The sequence below is a fragment of the Trichosurus vulpecula genome, chromosome 3, assembly GCF_011100635.1.
Source record: "Trichosurus vulpecula isolate mTriVul1 chromosome 3, mTriVul1.pri, whole genome shotgun sequence".
NCBI lineage: Eukaryota > Metazoa > Chordata > Mammalia > Diprotodontia > Phalangeridae > Trichosurus > Trichosurus vulpecula.
The window spans coordinates 148,383,284-148,393,462 of NC_050575.1; the positions used below are offsets into that span (position 1 = coordinate 148,383,284).

The 10,179-nt window shown below is 39.4% G+C and overlaps 1 pseudogene; it reads right to left on the reverse strand.

The window, feature by feature from the left end:
• Positions 1-323: 323 nt before the first annotated feature.
• On the reverse strand, positions 324-888 carry LOC118842254 (annotated as a pseudogene).
• Between the last annotated feature and the right edge of the window lie 9,291 nt (positions 889-10,179).

Here is a 10,179-nt window from a genome sequence, read left to right on the forward strand (position 1 = left end):
TCCACTCTCCATAGCAGCTCTTCCAAACCTTTTCATCCCTCCTTAAACCTCTCATGTCATCCCCTCTTCTCACCCTCTCTGCTGAGAACCTTGCCTCATATTTTTTTTTGAATGAAATCTGACAACATTTGTGAAGTACCATTACCACCAAGGTGGCAGACATTGGGTTGAGCCAAGAACCAAGAGCCTTTATCTAGGTTGGAAGAGGTTAACAGCCATCTGAAAGAGAATCAGAAAAGGCTACAAGTAACCTAGAGACAAAGAATCTTTTTCTCCCTAGGCTTCCAAAGAGCAGCAGGGCCCAGCCTGGGGAACACTGAGAGCTAGCCTGTCATGCCTCGCTGAAGACCACAATTAAACATGGAAGAGAACCTTCCCACTGGGCTTACAAGACCCAGGTAGTCATCCATTAGGGAGCCAACAGCAAAAATATCATTCTTATCTACCCTGGTTCCCACAATCTTTAGGCAGATTTCATTGTCTTGCTGAATCACAATGTCCTCATCCCCTGTTTTGTAGCATGGAGGGTTAGAGTTGGGAGCAAATTCCATCTCTGAGGGGATGGAGTGGTGAGAGATGAAGCAAGACATGGGTCCAATCTCTGTGAAGAGTCCCACCTTGTTGACCTGGGTGACAACTGCATTCATGACCTCGCCCTTGAAGGCACGGAAGATGATGGCTTTATACTTGATGGGATACAGCATGAATCCTTGCCCAGACTGGATCACCCTGGCCCCAATGTGGTGACGGCAATCACAAAGCCATACTTGCCCGCGCACATGCCCTTTACTGTGGTGAACAACTTCTGCTTGACTGTATTGAGTAGGTTCAGCCTGAATAGTGTGGGTGCAGCAGGATCTCGTGTTCCAGGGAGATGTGGTAAAACATCATCTCTGAGACTGGAGGGTGGGAGGGAGCCATCTCTGCCACCAGGAATCTGCTGGCCTGACCAGAAGCCATAACCTTGCCTCATTTTACAGAAAAATTGAAGCCAATCACCATGAGCTCCCTCTTCTCCTCTCTTCCTCACCTTCTATCACTCTGATGCTTTCTGCCACTAACTCCTCCTTTGCCCTCTCTCACATAAGGTGGCCTTACTCCTTATTGAGGCTAACCCCTCTACTTTTTCAAGTGATCCCATTCCATCCTATCTCCTCCAGCAGATTGCCTCCTCTGTCTTCTCTAGTCTACCACTTATTTTCAGTCTTTCTCTGTCTACTGGCTCATTCCCTACTGGCTACAAACATGTTCATATCTCCCCCATCTTAAAAAAATCTATGTGATTCTTCTATCCCTGCTTATTAACAACCTATATCTCTTCTGCTTTTTATGGCTAAACTTTTTGAAAAGGCCATCTCTGATAGATGTCTTCACTTTCTCTTCTCTCTGTCTCTTATTAACTCCTTTCAATCTGGCTTCATACCTTATCATTTGACCCAAAGTGCTCTCTCCAAAGTTCCTAGTTGACAAATCCAATGGCCTTTTCTCAGTCCTATTCTCCTCGACCTCTCTGCAGCCTTTGACACTGTTGATCATCTTCCCTCCTTGATCCTCTTTTCTTTCTAGGTTTTCAGGACATCATGCTCTCCTGCTTCTCCTTCTACCTATCTGACCACCCGTTTTCACTCCCCTTTGCTGGATCCTCTTTCAGATCATATTCTCCAATTGTGGGTGTCCTGTATCAATCAGGCCTGGGCCTTCTTCTCTTCTCCCTCTATACTACTTCACTTGGTGATCTCATCAGCTCCCATGGATTTAATGCTGATGATACTCAAATCTATCCTGCCTTAACCTCTCTGATGACCTCCAATTTTGATTCTCCAATTGCCTTTCAGACATCTTTAACTAAACAGATTCAAAACAGAACTCGTTATCTTTCCTTCTAAACCCTTCTCCCACCTCCTACCTTCCTATTACTGTAGAGGGCAACACCATCCAGTCCCTCCAGTTCACAACCTAGGAATCATCCTGGACTCCTCACTCTCTTTCTCCCCCAATGTCTAACCTGTTGCTGACACCCGTTGATTTCACCTTTGCTTCATCTCTGGAATACATTCCCTTCTCTCCTCTGATAATGCCACCAATCTAATACACTCCCTTATCACCTGATGCTTGGATTGTCACAATAGCCTGCTTGCGGTGTGTGTGTATGTGGGGGGTCTGCCTGACTCAAGTCTCTCCTGGCTGCAATCCATCCTTCTCTTCCCCCTTCCCCCAATAAACTCCAGTGGCTCCTTATCACCTCCAGGATCAAATACAAAATACTCTGTTTGGCATCCAAAGCCCTTCATAACCTAGCTCCCTCCTACTTTTCCAGGCTTCTTATACCTTACTCCCCACTTTGTATTCTTCAACCCAGTGACACTGGCCTCCTGGCTGCCCAAAGAACAAGACACTCTGTCTGTCAGGCCCAGGCATTTTCTCTAACTGTCCACCATGCCTGGAATGCTCTTCCTCCTCAACCCCATTAACTAATTTTCCTGGTTTCCCTTAAATCCTAACTAAAATCCTGCCTTTTACAGGAAGCATTTCCTAACTTTTCTAAATTTTAGCACCTTTTCCCATGTTAATTATTTTCTATTTATCCTATATATAGGTTTTCATATATATATATATATATATATATATATATATATATTCATATTGTCTCCCTCGTTATAATGTAAGCTCCATTAGTGTAGGAACTCCTTTTTGTGTTCCTAGCACTTAGCACAGTGCCTGGCACATAGTAGACACTTAATGAATATCTATTAATTATTGATTGATTAACTCAGCCAGTATGTGCCAGAGATCAGTTAGTCAACTTGAGTTTACTATGAGGCAAGCAGGACAGCTAGGTGGCACAGTGGGTAGAGCCTGGGCCAGCAGTCAGGAAGACTCATCTTTCTGAGTTCAAATACAAACTCAGATACTAGCTGTGTGACCCTGGGCAAGTCACTTAACCCTGTTTGCCTCCATTTCTTCGTCTGTAAAAAATGATCAAGAGAAGGAAATGGCAAACCACGCCATTGTCTTTGCTAAGAAAACCCCAAATGAGGTCACAAAGAGTCAGACATGACTGAAACGACTCAGCAGCAACAAAAATGAGGCAAGCAGTGTGCTAAGTGTGGCAGTACAAACACAAATAGAAAGACCATCAGTCCCCATCCTCAAGGAACTTCTAATAGAAGAAGACAACACCAAAAAGGAAGCTGAAAAGTGGGAAGAATGGAAGTGTCACACAAATACAGATGTGTGGTAGAGGATGTTCTGAGTGCAGTTTGGAGAGACATGAGGTGAGATGGACCCCAGATCTTCCTGATTCCAAGATTGGCCTTTACTACACTGTGTTTGTTTCTCTGATGAATCTTAAGATCATAGATATAGAGCAAGAAGTGACCTCAAAGGTAATCCCCTCAAAGGTCTAATTCCTTCATTTTACGGAGGAGAAAACCAAGACGCAGAGAGATTAAATGCTTTGTCCAGAGTCACAGAGATTAGAGGTGGAATTTTTACCCAGGTATTCTGACTCCAGAGCTCTTTCCACAGAATCCTCTTATAGAGCAGAGCATTTTATCTCCTCCAAGAAACCCTTTCCCAGACTGGCACAACCCCACATTGATTTACAGCTTTTTCAGAGGTTTACAAGGTCCTTTCCTCACAACAACCTTTTGTGCTAAGTAAACAGATATGCCATGCTATAGATTCGGGAACTGAGGCTTGGGGCACATTACACATTTGCATAACTCTTACCACCTCCATTCAGGGATAGCGATTCTGGGGCCATGGGCAGTGATCCAGGAGACACTGAGAGGAACCTTGCAACTTAGAGAAGACACAAATGTGTTGAAGAGCCTCATTCGTATCCTTTCTGTGGATAGAAGTCCTTGAATGTACCAAAAAAAATTTTATGAATCCCCTACTATGCTAGGTGAAGGGAGAGAAATAGTAGAAAAGACACAGTCCCTACCCTCATGAAGCTTAGCATCTAATAGTGGGCTAAGACACCTGTACATATAACTGAGTGAATTAGAGTGGCAAAACAAAGTCCTGAGTGAGACCCTGGGGGATGATACTCCTTACTAGTTGCAGGGCAGGGGTGGAGGAAGAAGTATCAAGGAAGTCTTTATGGAGGAGAAGGCAACTGAGTTTTGTCTTAAAGGGCAGGTAAGAATTTAACATAAAGAAGGGGAAGGAGGACATTCTATAGATAGAGGATAGCATAAGCAAAGGCATGGAGGAGGAAGGGGGTGTGTTCTAGTGATTGCCTAAAAGGCAACTTAGTTGGAGGGAAGTAATAGGTCATATGTCTGAAAAGATATCCAGTAAGAGGTCTAGCATAGCCACTCTTCCTATTCATCCATCTTACATAGATCCCAAATTTAGAAAAGGAAAATTAAAAAAGTAAATTAGCAAGTATCCTATTTCCTGAGCTGAAACCATCTATAGCCAACATTGATTTCAAGTAAAAAAATTCCCAATGGGTTGCTTAAAAAATAATGGGATTTAATAGAAATAAACATTAAGTTCTGTACTTGCATCTCCAAAAGCAACTATTTGACACATAGGATGGGAAGAGAACTGGCTTAGCAGTAGTAAGTTTTCTGAGGCTGTAACTGTAGTTTCATTTCTATCTCTGTATATTTGGTCTAAAAGAGGTGCCATGTACACAGCAGGTATTTGATAACTGTTTGTTGCAGTAAATTGTTTCAGAGGTCTACAGCTGAAACAACTCAACCCTATACTATAAAAATGGGTATTGGGTACCGAAATAATATCAACCTCGACTATAATAATTGCATCTAGAAGTTTAACAGATATAAATCAGTTGGTACAATAAGAAGATGAAAAGGGCACAGAAAGGGCCTCAGTCAGCAGATACTTGCCAACTGGAGAGTTGACAGCCAAAGTAACAACTAGTTTAGAATATAGACTTTTAAAATCTTGTGAGGAAGGATGATGGATGCTTATCAACAGTATCATCTCATAAAGCAGAGGACAATAGTGGACAGGAAAGCCTGTTAAGAGGAATGCTTGGCAAAGGATCCAATTAAGTAGTCATACTGGGAGGATTTAAGGATGGAAGTGAAAAGAGAACAATCAACAGAAGAAAATGGGAAAAAAAATTTACAAATATTTGAATGAGAAACTTTTTCACTACCAACGACAGTGACTTGGACTTTAATATCATAGCCTTGGGTTTGCTTATAGGGGAGGTACAAATGACATTAAAGAGAAAAAAATGTGAGGAAAGCAGCCAAATCAGACCAGAAGATCCATAGTACAGGTGATCCAATTGTGAGGATATTTCAGGATCAATGCGGAAGGTATCTAAAGCAAGAGAAGAGATGAAAGGCATGGGCAAAAAAATCTCAGCAATTATTAATATGAAAAGGCAACCAGAAGAACATCGACAACTACTGACTCATGTGCTTGCTTTCCCATATAGACAAAATCTTTAAGAAATCCAATATACATTCATTAAAGATATACATGTTGGAGTCATTTGTAAGGAGCAGGAAGGCTTTTGCCAGTAACAATTTTCCTGAACTGGAAGATGTAGAGAAAACAAGGTCCCATAGTGTTTATTGTTGGTTGATTATAAAAAAAAGCATTTTATTTGATAGAATAAAATACCACTTTAAAGTTGCTTCCAAAAAATGTCATCCATCCAACCATCCATCCATCCATCCATCCATCGATCCATCCATCTTTCTATCTATCCATCTATCATCTATCAAAATAATTGAAGATTATTTTAGAGATATAACTAGAAACAATATCTTTCAATAACAAGACACATGCCAATAAATAACAATATAAATTATATAGAAATAAAATAAGATATGTACTTGTCAAAGGTGTCCATCACTGTGATGGAGAAGATCAAGTGTGGAGTTCAAGATGAAGAGGGATTCTGTGGGTATAGTGAGGTCCTCCCTGTTTATGGATTATCTTGTGCTGCTTGCATTTAACACTAGAACATTACAGAGCCTTCTGAAATATATCTTTTTGTTGTCGTTCAGTCATTTTTCAGTTGTGTCCAACTCTTTGTGACCCCATTTGGGGTTATCTTGGCAAAGATACTGGAGTGGTTTGCCATTTCTTTCTCCAGCTCATTTTACAGATGAGGAAACTGAGGCAAACAGAGTTAAATTGCTTGCTCAGGCTACATAGTCTGAGGCTCGATTTGAACTCAGGAAGATGAGTCTTCCTGATTCTAAGCCCAGCACTCTATCCACTGTGCCACGTACCTGCCCATATGTATCTATAGTTACTCAAAAGAATTTGGCCTGACCATCCATACACAAAAAGAAGTGGATTAAAAAAATCTATTGCTCAAATTATGACATAGATTTTAATGGATAACCTATTAAACTTATCCCTCAGTATGTATATTTAGAATAGACAATACAAATGGACAATGAAGTGGGTTCAGAATTCATTAGGAAGAAGAGACCTGGCTGGATTTCCTTTAGGAAATTGCAAAGTTCTTTTACTGACCCCAAACTTCTCCCAGAAACAAAGGTCTTTCATTTTAATACCAATATTCTATCAATAGGGTTATATGGCTTTGAGACTTGGAACACAATGGTCTATGAAGGATTGAAAATGAAAATCAAACAAAGGGCAGAGGAGAGGTGCATGGTGAGTAAGAGAGGGCTACAGCAGAGGTGTCAAACACATCTGTGACATTCCTCAGTGCAAATGAAGCAGATTAAAATGTAATTGGGAAATATTTAACAAAATAAATAAAAATATGCTGGAACTTAGGTAATATTATTATGTGGTTTTCTAAATCAATAAGCAGCCCACAAAGATCCTTATCTATGGCCTGTTTCTATTTGAATTTGGTACCACTGGACTACAACACATAACTAATGAGGAACTTTGAGGAGAGCAGGAATAAAATATGTCATTGGGGAAATGTAGATGGACCAATCTCACACTGAGTGTGAGAGATGACAAATGGACAGCCAGAGTGTTCCAATGGCATCCTTGAAATGACAAGAAATTTAGCGAGTCTGCCATCATATTGGGTGAAACCCTTGTGGTGAACTTATGGGAGGGTGTGATTGAGTCCCATAAGATGGGCCAGCATAGGTGGATTGCAATCTGCATTGGCAAAGGGAAATTCCAAAATGAAGCACTCACAGATCCACTTGAGTACTGAGTGGTCTACAAGCTCAACATGAGATAAGAGTGTAACGCTGTAACATGGATGATTAAAAAAGAACCTCTAATCTTCTTTCACTTTCTCTTTGCTCATTGAATTGTTGTCCATCCTTTATGACCCAATTCAAAGGCTGTTTCCTCCATTAATTCTTCCCTGAACCCTGACTTCACAAAAGGTAAGTGTATCCTCCCTGAGATCTGACATAGGATTCTATTTTGCAATTCAGCATTCTTTATTGGTTCCTTAACCCTTTATTCAAATCTTTTACTCAACTGAAGCTGTTGTTTTCAAAGTTACCAATGATTTCTCAATTGCAAACCTGATCGCCTTTTTCTCCATTCCTCATTCTCCTTGACTTTTCTTCAACATTTGACACTGTTGATCACCCTTAGTTTCCTTTGCTGATTCTTTGTACATGCAATTCCCACTAGCTGGGTGTACCTCAAGGTTTGGGTCTAGGCGTTCTTCTCTTTTCTTTAATACATTTTTCATCTTGGTGACCCCTTTAGCTCCCATGGTTTAATTTGCCATTTCTATGTAGACGACTCCCAGATTTATATACTGAATTCTAGTCTCCTGAGCTCCACTTGCATTCCACCAACTATCTGTTCAACATGTTGAACTGAAAGAGGCATCTCAAGCTCAACATGTCCAAAACAGAACTTATTATTCCCTTTAAAGCCAACCCCTCTTATGAACGTCTCTATTACTCTCTATTACTGTTGAAGTAATTTTTGTAATAACAACATTATAACAAAAAAGAATTTTGGAAGACTTGAAAATTCTGATCAATTCAATCACCAACCAGAGGGAAAATGATAAAGGATGCTACTCACTTCCTGATCGACAGGTGAGCAACTCAGGGATCCAAATGGACTGGATTCTAGGAATCTAGGTTTTAGACCTTGGCATCATCCTACTCACTCTCATTCACCCTACATGAATTGCCATGTCTTATTTTTTATAGCTCCACATCATCTTTAACATGTGTTCCCTCCTGTCTACTTTCACAGTCGCCACCCTAGTTCAAATCTTTCTTCTCCTCTGAAATATTGCAAGTCTCCTATTGCATTTTCTTACCTTCTGTCTCTCTCTACTTCAACCCATCCTCCACATAGCCATCAAACATTTCCATACATAAAATAGAATAAAGAAGATGATATACAAAGCCACTAATATTATATATGGCTTGCTTTTTTAATAAAAGTATATAATAAATTCAAAATGCTATTTTTAAGATGTTTTACTTGCCTGTGTTTTCTTCTGAACTGCTCTTTTCTGTGCATTTCAAAAATGCTTCAATACTTCAATGACATTCTTTTTCTTTTCAATATCCCTACTTTCCCATTTGAAAAAAGGAAAAAAAACACAATCCTTGTAACAATGAATAATCAAGGCAAACAAATCCATACATTTGCTATAATCAAAATCATATGCCTCATTTTGATCCTTGAGTTGCTTACCTCTTTGTTAGGAGGGGAGTAGCAGGCTTCGTTATTCTTCCTCGGGAGTCATGGTTATTCTTTTTTCCAGTTTTTGTAGTTGCATACTCAATTTGTTGACCTACTCTTTCTCTCTCTTGTTGATGTTAGCATCTAGAGATACAAATTTCTCCCTAAGTATTGCTTTGGCTACATCCTACTAATTTTGTATGTAGTCTCGTTGTGGTAGTTACCCTTACTGAAATTGATTGTTTCTATGATTTGCTCTTTGACCAACTCATTCTTTATGATTAATTTTTATCTGTGCATCAAAGACCATTTATTGAATAATGTTTTTAATTGAACCTGATAAGGTTATCTTTAATATTTTTGCTTTCTTACATTTGTTTGTGAGGTTTTTATACCCTAATAAATGGTTAATTTTTGTGAAGCTGCCATTTGCAGCTGAGAAAAAGGTATGAGCCTTTCTGTTCCCATTCGATATTCTCCAGAGGCTTATCATATCTAACTTTTCTAAAATTTTTATTCATCTCCTTAACTTCTTTCTTATTTATTTTATTACTAGATTTATCTAGGTTTGAGAGGGACAAACTGAGGCCCCTACTAGCATGGTTTTACTGTCTGTTTCCTCCTGTAGTTAGTTTAAGTTTTCCTTCAGGAATTTAGATGCTATGCCATTTGGTGCATATATATTTGGTATATTTTAGTATATTTCATTGTTTATGATACATTTTCCCTGATTTTCTCTTTTAATTAGGTCTACTTCTGCTTTTGCCTTGTCTGAGATTATGATTGCTACCCTAGTCTTTTTTTTAACTTTAGCCGAAGCATAATAGATTCTGCTCTAGCCCCTTATTTTTAACTCTGTGTGTCTTTCTCTTTCAAATGTGTTTCTTGTTGGATTATGAATTCTTATCCATTCTGCTATCCCCTGCTATATGATGGGTGAATTCACCTTCACATTCACAGTTACAGTTGCTAACAGGGTAGTTCCCTCCATCCTATTTTCTTCTATTTATCCTCCCTCTCCTCCCCTTGCCCTTTGTTCCATCATCAAAAGTCTGTTTTCTTCTGACCATTGCCTCCCTTAATTTACCCTTCCTCTCTTCACCCCCTCCACCTTTATCTTTGCCCCTTCCCCTCCTACTTCTCTTTTGGTTAAGATAATACCTAACTGCGTGTGTGTGTGTATACACACACACATGCATAAACATATACATATATAATATATACACACATATATTCTTCCTTTTTTGGACCAGTTCAGATGAGAGTGAGGTTCAAGTGTTATTCATTCCCCCCTCCATTTTCCTCCTCCATTATAAAAATTCTTCATTGTCTGTCTCCTAATAGGACCCAATTTTCCCCATTTTCCTTTGCCTTTCTCTCTTCTCCCTTTCCCTCTTTTTCACCCTTCTATTCTTCTTTTGAGATCATCCCAACATAATACAATCATATATATGACATATCTGAGTAGACAACTTATAACTGCTCTAATGATGATAAAGTATTTAGGATTTACATGTCTCATATTTGTCATTTGGTAATGTAAACAGTTTAACATTAATAAGTTATTTATGT